The 10,883-nt window shown below is 43.6% G+C and overlaps 1 pseudogene; it reads right to left on the bottom strand.

Moving 5' to 3' along the window:
* Positions 1–1,576: 1,576 nt before the first annotated feature.
* On the bottom strand, positions 1,577–2,107 carry LOC144784072 (lecithin retinol acyltransferase pseudogene; annotated as a pseudogene).
* Between the last annotated feature and the right edge of the window lie 8,776 nt (positions 2,108–10,883).

Below are 10,883 nucleotides of genomic sequence, written 5' to 3'. Positions count from 1 at the left end.
TTGCCTCTGGTGCCATGCAGTCTTCGCCCGGTCCCTCTGATGGGGCCAGGGACTTCAGCATTGAGCCTGCAGGGTTCCGGACGTTCTCTCGGCGGTTCCTTCCTGTTTCTTTTGCAGGCCCCACCCACGTCCCAACGAAGGCGGCCTGACTTCTGCGATGTCGCTTCAGTTCTTCAGGTCAGTATGATCTGCTTTTGTAATTTTGTTTCCAGTGCTTGTGTTTAAGAGAAGCCAGCTCATTCACTCAGTCTTTCTTTGCTGTCAGTCCATAACTACCTTCAGTCTAACAAAAATTATGTTCCACTATGTTTCTACACGATCTTGGAATGCCGTCGCGTCATCAAAGGGTGCATGTTTGTTCCTTTAGCCGCACTCTTCCGTTCCTGTTCTTTGTGGCATGCTTGAGACATAAAGCGGCAGCGGAGCGGATAGCTTGTTTTTTAACTCGAGGCTGGGACTCTGAATGGCTCTACACTTGGTATGATTGCCATTTGGGAACAGGTTACAAGATAATGTGGATTTTAAGAGGTAGCAGTGTAAACATCCCTGGTTTGTTTGTGTGTGCGCGCGTGCCTAATTCCCCAACATCTGCCACAGCACCATACAAATGTATTGTTTTTTTAAATGCAGCTTCTCCTCTGGCCTGGTAAATGGCATGGCAAATGTATTGCTTTATTGGGGTAGCCCCTAGAGGTGAGGTCTCTGGTATCTTTAGCGTGCGTGTGCTATTCGGAAGGACCTGTCCCCCATTGTGCACCCGAGTAGCCGCCATTATTAATTGGCCCAGAAAGATTCATCAAACGCAGCTAAAGTTCACAGACTGTTAGTGTCACTGGAAACAACCATCTATTAAACGTGATTTAACAAGAGCATGGCGCAGCGCCACCACCAGAAGCCACCTGGGCTGGGCGCCACCAAGGAGTTTCTCCTCTAGACTCACAAGAGAACCTCCCAACAATGAGCCTACTTTCAAAAAAGACAAAAAATGATATGCATGGACGTTGTGACAATGTTAAAATTACTTGTTTCTCAAGATGACGTAGCTACTACCGTCTAACTAAAAGACGTCTATTTTGAATGCTTCCCATTCATCCATAGTCTCACTGTTTTATTTTGTGTGTACGAAATTTGATAGCGCCACATGAGACGAAAACAACTCCAGAGCACTAGAGAGAGCATACACACTAAAACGTGTACTGAAAACTCAAGATACATTCTGGAACTCTGTTTAGCATATCAATATAAGTCGACTTTGTACATAACAGTTGGCAACTCATGTCTCCGTTATGATTACCTGTAAATATTGGGTATTACAGCTACCCGGCTCTATAATACCTATGTGATTGATCGACTCGGGAGAATGAAAGGCCTGCTCAACTTCTGCAGGATTCGAATATGTGCGATCTAGAAGGAAAAGTGCTGGCATTTTTTTTTTCCCAGAAACCCTGCGGTTAATCCCAGCTATCCCACGACGTGTGATTTTGGGCAAATGCCATTATTTTAGTGCGCTTCAATGCAACTATTTTCTCGTAACGCAGTTCCATACAAACATGCTAAAAGCGGGTCACACATAGCGTTACCTTGTCGTTCTGGAGGCTGGCTGGCTGCCATACCTGCAGAGGGTCACAAAGTGCCCGCAGCTGTTCCACAGCAGGCTGTACTCCACGGCCCCCACCAGCTGCTCGGCTCGCTGCGCCACCTCCTCCACGGGCAGCGTCCCCTGTGGGAAGCTCCGGTCCAGGTGGTTGACCAGGATAAGCCTCTCTTAGGCGAAGTCGTGCACCGAGTCCACCCGCACGCTGGCCGCCTTGGTCAGGACCCCCAGCACCAGCCGCTTGTTGGTCACCACCTTCTGCAGCAGGAACAGGTCTTCGGAAAGCAGGGGCAGGATATCCGGCATCAGGTGGGCCACCCGGTACTCCCCAAGGTAGATGCCAAAGTGGACGAAGAGGGTGCGGGGCACCTCCAGCAGGTTCCCCTTTTTGTATATGGATACATTGTAGTGACTGGCAGTAAATACCTCATCTGAGGGCAACAGTTTGAAGTTGGAAATCAGCAGCACTTTCTCGATAATGAAAACCAGCACTTGAAGCACCGAGGATTTCATCTTTCCCTCGCTGCAGGCTGCACTTTCCTGTTGTAGTTACTTCTTTCTGGCAGTTTCTGCCACTATGATGACTTTGGCAATTTGGAAACTTGCCCTTCCACTTAATCCCCCCATCTCCACCTCCGCTAAACCCAACGAAGACCCTGCATTGAAAGATGCTGGCTGTGTGATTGGCTGAAAAGAATGTGGGTGGCCAACAGAAAGAAACTTGTAGCTCATTGAAACAGAACATTTTGAATAAAAGTGCATGCCGCAGAAGCCACAACTTTGTTTACAGTCTGGCGTAAAATCCCTGCCCGAGGAACTGCGGTAACATGTCGTCATTTGGTGTTCTCTTGGCCACGCCACCTAACGCTGGGGACCCGTAGACGGGGCTCCACAATGTGTCATTTTCTAAGGATTAGAACCGGGCCTGTCGGGGATCCGCCTTTCGTGCTCCTGCTCGCTGTGCCCACTCTTTTCCCCTGAGAAAATGATTTTAAATCCTTTATCTAGTCTAACTTGGTAGCGAAGCTGCTCTCAAAGAGCTCGAACAACAAGCCCCACTGTGCACGGAAAGTGGCAGCATTTCAAATGGTTTCAGGGATGTTTCGCACAAACAACACCCACAATGATACTGTTCATCCGCTCTTCCTGGCTTCACATTCTATGACAGCACGAAGAGTGCATCACCGTCTCACCCGGAGAATGAGACGGCAGTCTGATCACATGGCAGAGAGAGACTGTCAAGGCATGGTGGAGTGTGGGCCTCGAGTGTGGGGAGCTACAGTAATTCATAAGTTGCAGCAGAGATAGGAGGTGGCAGGTCCCCATGATTCTTCTGCCTGACATCTTAGGCCATGTTTATTTAGAGAGGACACAACACAGGTGCTGCGCTGCTTTGCATGAAATGTAGCGCGCAGGATGGCGTCATATCTGATATCTACAAAGATTCGGTGCGGTTGCTGTTATTCCTTGCTTCAGCCCCCCCCCCCGTCGTGCCTGTCAGCCCGGGCTGACACAGCTTCGCGGGCTGGCGAGCATGTAATTGCAGCCACACCCGAGTACTTAACAGGTCTTTAAAATACCATTTAGTTGTAAATGAGGCTTTTGTTGTGTGGTCAACCCTTCTCACAGCCACTTTGTCCGTGGTTGGAAGAATTAGCACCCCCCCTGAAATATTTTCAGCCCCCCCCGAAATTTGGCTCTAGTTGCCCGCCTGGCATTGTTGCATGTTAGGGTGCTTTGAGCCAGGCTGTGTGCGTGATGTTGTCACAGGTTCTGCATTGGAAGGGTGCCATAATAGTACAAAATACTATGCTTGTGTGTACTGCAAAATTAGAAAAGCTTTGAGAAAAGAAAACTTTACACCTTTTATTCAAACGGTTTGCCTGCCTTGAATAGACCTAAACTTTTGGTGCAATCCCCTTTCTACATTCTTTAGTAGATAGGGCTTAACATCAAAATCCAACGGTGATTGCATTGGATAACCTCTGTCACCCACTGGAAGCCGTTTTGACGCAAACTAGTGCAAAGTAACACAAAGCAAAGTAAATCCCAGTTCAAGACTTTGCACTGGTTTGCTTTGCTTCCCCTTTTGTGACCCTGCACCATGCAAAGCCTTGATAAATCTGACCCTGCACTCAGCATTTTCCACACTGGTTAAAAAAGAAAGCAGACTTGCCATGTCGGCTGTGCAGTAATATGCAAGAAGACATGATTCACCTGCTATGCTCTTGCGAGAAAATGCAAGAGGAGAGGAAACTTCTTTTGAAACGACACTTTATTCGGTTTGGGATATGTACACGAAGGAGTGCAGTACTTACTTGTTTCTCATCTCAGTACCCTCAACTGAGCTGCGGCCTTGTAACATTTTTAAAGGCTGTGGAGGAAAAAATGCCAGGACTAGAATCTTGAACCGATCTGATCCCAACTTGTTTTGTAACACAAACTATGTCTACTTCCAAATACTGTATGATAAATGAAAGACTAATACGATTTTATAACTATGAAGAATAGAACATAAATGTTCATACTATGATGGTTTTAAACATATGTGATTTTATATTGTGCTTTATTTTAACTCATATTTTGTATCGTATTGCATTGGTTTTAATTAACTGTGCAAATAAAATTACTTACTTACTTACTGACCCTATTTATCTACAATAAAAATAGATGAACTCACATCGAGCATTGCATCTGTTATCAGAAGTGTCTCACATGCTCTCCAATGAATCACAATCCCTCACAACTGACTTCAATGCTACTTCTAATTGTTATTTCACACAGCTTGGAGTTCATCAGAAGAGCACAGTAATGCTGTTTTGCAACTAGTTATTCAAGCAGCATAATGCTTCAGTACCAGTTGTTTCAAATAACAATGCAACTTGCAAGGGGATATCCATATCAGTGTGTAGTCACAAATCCAAAGCTCAGTGCCACATAATTACACGCCACATAATTATACTGCACTCAATGCAACATACATTCCAAATACCACTCAGTGCCACATAATTACATGCCACATAATTACACTGCACTCAATGCCACATACACTCCAAATCCCACTCAGTCCCACATAATTACACGCCACATAATTACACTGCACTCCATGCCACATACACTCCAAATATCACTCAGTGCCACATAATTACATGCCACATAATTACACTGCACTCAATGCAACATACATTCCAAAAAACACTCAGTGCCACATAATTACACACCACATAATTACACTGCACTCAATGCAAAATACACTCCAAATACCACTCAGTGCCACATAATTACACGCCACATAATTACACTGCACTCAATGCAACATACACTCCAAATACCACTCAGTGTCATATAATTACACGCCACATAATTACACTTCACTCAATGCAACATACACTCCAAATACAACTCAGTGTCACATAATTACACGCCACATAATTACACTGCACTCAATGCAGAACACCTAACTAACGTCTTCAACGATGTACTATGGAGAGGGGAGATCCCTGAATCCTGGAGAGGGTCACTAATATCCCCTATCTTTAAAAAGGGAGATTGGGCCGGGCCAGAGAACTATTGTTTAATTACATTACAAGACACGGATGCAAAACTGTTTGCAGGGATTCTGCTGTTAAGTTTGTCAGATTTGGTAAAGGCCACTAACATTCTCCCGCCAAACCAAACAGGCTTTATTAAAGGCCTAGGAACAGCAACTAACATCCAAGCCCTATCGGTATTAATGGACAAAGCAATTATGACAAAACAACCTTTGTATTTATGCTTTGTTGATTTTAAATCAGCTTTTGACTGTGTGAATAGAAAACTACTGTAGGAAAAGTTATGATTGCAAGGGATCCCACCCCAACTATTGCAGCTGATTCGTCTCCTCCACACTCATACCTGGGCCAAAGTACGGATGGGGAACGGCCGCTCATTAACAAAGGATATACCGATATCAGGCGGCATAAAGCAAGGGTGCGTACTTGCTCCACTGTTATTCAACCTGTTTTAGCAGATTTAACGGCAGTACCGAATGATACAAACACCCATCCACCTAAACTTGCTGACAAACATATATCAAACCTCCTATATGCGTATGACGTTGTTCTTTTAAGTAACACAAAAGTGGGATTACAGCATCTGATAACACGTATATTTGAGTATTCAAAAGAAAATATGATGATAATAAATGAATCAAAATCCAAAGTCATGGTGATTGCAAAAAACTCCCAATGGAAATATAAATCTAAATGGTTTCTGGAAAAGTCGCAATTAGATCAAGTAGAAACCTATAGATATTTGGGTGTTATATTTAATGATAACGGAAATGTTCTTCCGCAAAAACTTGATGTCTATAGGAAAGCAAATGCTCTGACAGCCGCATTTAGGACTATCCAAAAATCAATCAGACAACTGAGTTATCGCCCATTCCTAAAAGTGATTTCTGCTAAACTGCTCCCTTCTCTTACATACGGCAGTGAGGCCTTAAATGGTAAAGATGCAGTTATCATCAACAACGCGACTGCAAAAATCTTTTAAATCCTTTTCCAATTGCCTATGAATGCATCGCAAGCACAAGTCAGACTGGAATTCAGTCTTAATAACCAGCTGTACGCATGAAAGGGTCATGCAATTAAAGTCTGGAATAGAGTAAAAAACGACCAAGACAATCTAATGTCCCAGTTAATCTGGAAAGAAATTAGTGGCAATAGAAAATCATGGAAATATCTGGACGCGGTTTTGGATGAATTTGAGGTTAGGCCGTTTTGGGATTCTACAATAACTCAGCAGTCATTTAAGAAAATTATTAATAAGAAAATAGATCAGTTGTCGTTGATAAGTGACAAAGCAACTTTTGCAAAAAGAAAACACGCGTGGCCTATAATTAATGGTTTCTCAAAAAAAATGGCACAGCAATACTTGAACACGCCATGGTCACTGAACAGCAAACACATTTCTATTAAAGCTTGATTTGGTATACTGCCGGGTGTATGCCACTTACAGCCGTGGAAAAAGAATGAAAAGGACACTGTATGTAGGCTGTGTAAATCTGGGGAGGAGAACATTATCCATCTGTTGTGTCTCTGTTCTGAAATGAGAAACGAAAGAGTAACTACACTAAAGAGACCACGAAGGGGAACGATCATGCAGACAGGCATTGATCTTATGTCTTTCTTCAGATGATACAATTATGAATTCTGCTTTTGTAAAAATTTTAACTAAAGTCTGGAAAAAATTAGAGGTCCAAGAAACAGCGAACTAAAAAAGCCTATATTCGTTTAAATTTTTTAATTCTTATTTATTTACTTTATTTACATTTTACTGTAATTAATTTTATCGCAAATATTCACTCAAAAGATGTACAGAATTTTAAGGAATTGTTGCTAATCAAATTGTATATAACAGTTTACTGTATGAATTTGTTTGATTGTAAGATTTTAACTAATCAAACAAATAAAGGATGTTTACTGGCACTCAATGCAACATACACTCCAAATAATACCACTCAGTGCCACATAATTACACGCCACACAATTACACTCTACTAAATACAATATAACCTCCGCATAATACCACTCAGTGCCACGTAATTATATGCAACATAATTACACTGCACTCAATGCAGCATACACTCCAAATACCACTCAGTGCCAGATAATTACATACCACATAATTACACGCTACTGACTGCAACACACACTTCACACAATACCACTCAGTGCCACATAATTATATGCTACATAATTACACTGCACTCAATGCAACATACACTCCAAACAATAACACTCAGTGTCATATAATAATATGCTACATAATTACACTGCACTCAATGCAACATACACTCCAAATACCACTCAGTGCCACATGATCACACGCCACAAAATGACACTCTACTGAATACAACATACACTCCCCATATTACCGCTCAGTGCCACATAATTACACTCTTCTCAATGCAACATAAATACACTTTATCTATCTGTCTATCTATCGCCCTCACTCTATCTGTTTATCTATCGCACTCACTCTATCACCATCACTCTATCTATCTATTGATCGCCCTCACTCTATCTATCTGTCTATCTATCGCCCTCACTCTTATCTATCTATCTATCTATCTATCTATCTATCTATCTATCTATCTATCTATCTATCTATCTATCTATCTATTTATCTATCTATCTATCTATCTATCTATCTATCTATCTCTCTATCAATCTATCGCCCTCACTCTATCTATCTATCGCACTCACTCTATCTACCTATTGCATCACCACAGCATCACTCAGCACCACCACAGCATCACTCAGAGGCACCACAACATCACTATGCGCTACCACAGCATCACCGAATGCCACAGCATCACTCGTCGCCACCACAACATCATTCAGCGTCACCACAGCATCAATCTGTGCAACCATTTAACAACAACTGGTTCAAATATGTTCTCTCAATGTTTCAAGCTTTATTACAAATGTCACAAAAAGATGTTTACTTCTGTAATTTTTATATTTCACTTCTGTTCTTGGACTTTCGTCACAATAAAATACAATGAACATAATCTTCACAAAAGTTATTTACAAAAGCTATTGCCATTATAAATTACAATAACTTTTATTTAAGTATTTATTATAAAAAAAATTAAAAGCCATTTTTATTTGTAAAGACAACACATATTGCATTACAAATGCTATAGGTGTCACATTTGCGAAAGTTAAAACTATTGGCATTGTAAATGACAAAGCTATTAATTTCGCTATTTTCAAAACCAACACATAAATAAACTTTCCTAATGCGAGACCTATTGCATTGCAAATGCTTGTTAAGTGGGGAGATGGATGTATGTTATTCCTCTTCCTAAGCAAATTTTCACCCATGACCCCATCCCTTAGCCCCAACGCATATATATAGCCTAATTAATATTTTGGTCGTTAAGCCCCCGACCGCTCCTCGGAGGCTTACTGACCAACATGGTAGCTTTCGATCAGACCGCCGAATGATAATGTTGGAAGTCGAAGTGTAAACCGGCCGAAGAAACCGACTGGGCGACGGGCTCAAGAAGCCAGTCACCCGGTCGTAAGCTGCATATAATCCCTTTAAGGATGGCATTTCCTCCGTCGGGATTATGATGTTGGTTTCTGACAGTCTTCCCAAGTCAGCCTTTCCAACATCAAAAGGCTGACGGAGAGTGACTTTGGGGGCCCCTAGCAGGGGCCCCATTCACCCCTGGACCTCCATATCCCTACCATGTGGCAAGCACTGTGATGTGCAGGCACGTGCAGAAACTTACATTTTACAATGGGAGCTTGTGCTGCTGTGGTTTCGTACTGCCACACAAGCTCCCACTGTAAAATCGAAGTATGCAACCACACCATGTGCGGTTGCATCTTAATTCGGTATGCAGAACCTCCGACCTGTGGTCGGGCAGTGCCCCCACCGAAACAGTGTTGGGCGGACGCAACTCTGCCCGACATCATAATGAGGGTTTTAATGTCCAAGGGTGCCCATCCTTCCGGATGTATGACGGTACCACGCGTTCTTTTACAACGCGTACCGTTACAACGCTACTTTTACCACGCAAGTCGTTACCACGACTTGCGTGGAGGGGCACTGGATAGTAAATTTTTTAATTTACTATTCCAACTCCAGTCCCCGTGGACTCTAGGGAAGGAGTTGGATAGTAAATTAAACAATTTACTATCCTGGAGCGCCCCCCAGCGCAAGTCGTGGTAACGACTTGCGTGGTAAAAGTAGCGTGGTAACGGTACCGCGTTGTAAAAAATGCGTGGTAACCGTTGCATACCCATCCTTCCAGGACAGCACAATCAATCTATTTTCCCTGCCCGTGAACTTTGGGACAGCAGAGCTCCAGCCATTGTTTGGAGTAGATAAGAACTTGCTTCGACCGGGTAGCAGCAGAACAATGCTGGCTCCTGTAGAGTGCAGGGAACCAATGGGGTCATGGGGGCCTTGAGATTCCCACCACAGCTCTCAGCTTACAAAATATGGTAGATGGGTGTGCCTAGTGGGATCACGGAATCCCACAAAAAAAATACAAGGAAAGAGTAAACGGAAAGCAGCAAAACCATTCATTGAAAATGGACTTCTTCTATCTGGGACAGCCTCTTAATGCCCCTCATGGGCTAATTCACATAGTTATTCTGCTTTGTGGTGCCCCAATCTGGGCTGGCCACTTGCAACATGTTTTATGAGCATTTTGGAGGGGTGCAGGGAGTGCAGCAGTACCCAGACTTCAGTATTAAAAGTAACTCTATGTTTCCTGTGGTCTATACAACATGACCTCCAGAAATGTTGTTTAGAATACAAATGCTTGTTTAACCCCTTCTATGCTCATGATGGAACGGTTCTGTCATGAGCCACGTTAGGTGTGTGCTCATGATGGAACCATACCGTCATGGCACCAACCATGGGGAAAGCGCTGGCGCTCCCCCCATGGGCAGCCCATCTACACCCCCAAACAGGGATGCAGCGGAAGAGTTTCTGCTGCCACTCCCGACTCTCCCTCTGCAATCTTATGATGTCAGCGTGCACAGCACGCAGCAACGTCATAAGGAGCAGCAGGTAAGTGTTTCCTGCTCCGGGTGGGGTTTCAAGGTGCATCAAGGCATTGGGGAAGAGGAAAGGATATGATGTAGCATGTGGATAGATCAGTCCACCTTGAAGCTGGGGTACCAGGTTCGAGTCTCGGCAACGACGCTCAACATCCTGTGATTCTGGGCAAATCACTTATTCTCCCTGTGCCTAATAAAAACTAATGTGTCCTTCTGTAATGAAGCTGGTGCTCATGTAAATCGCTCTGATACCTGATGTCTCCGGGCTAGTTTGTGCTATATAACACTAAAAAGTTTTTCCTCTCCCATGATGTCTCTTTGCAGGGCATTCCTGCTGCACGATCGCGCATGGGGTCCGATCGTGCAGCAGGAATGCCCCCACTAGGCACCAGGATTTTTTTGGGGGTGTAATGGAAGTGGCCGTTGTGCAAGGGTTGATTCCATGGGGGCTACTTTCAGTTAAAGTATTTTGTGGCCCATTGGGGACAGATCGGCCTTTCTTTTTGGCTTTTTTGCCCCGGGAAGGGAGGGGTGCAGGAAACCCCACTAGGCACCAGAGATTATTTTGTTATCACCGATGGAAGCAACCCCTTGGGTAAGGGTTGCTTGCAAGGGAGGTAAATTATGTTTATGTATTTTCTGCCCCCCTGGGGACAGTTTGGCCAGTTTTTAAACCCCAGTAGGCACCAGGGATTCTTTTTTTTTGCAGATGGAAGCAACAC

This window comes from Lissotriton helveticus, chromosome 10 (genome assembly GCF_964261635.1).
Source record: "Lissotriton helveticus chromosome 10, aLisHel1.1, whole genome shotgun sequence".
NCBI classification, from domain to species: Eukaryota; Metazoa; Chordata; class Amphibia; order Caudata; family Salamandridae; genus Lissotriton; species Lissotriton helveticus.
The sequence above is the reverse complement of the archived record's forward strand: the minus strand, read 5'-3'. Positions and strand labels throughout refer to the sequence as shown.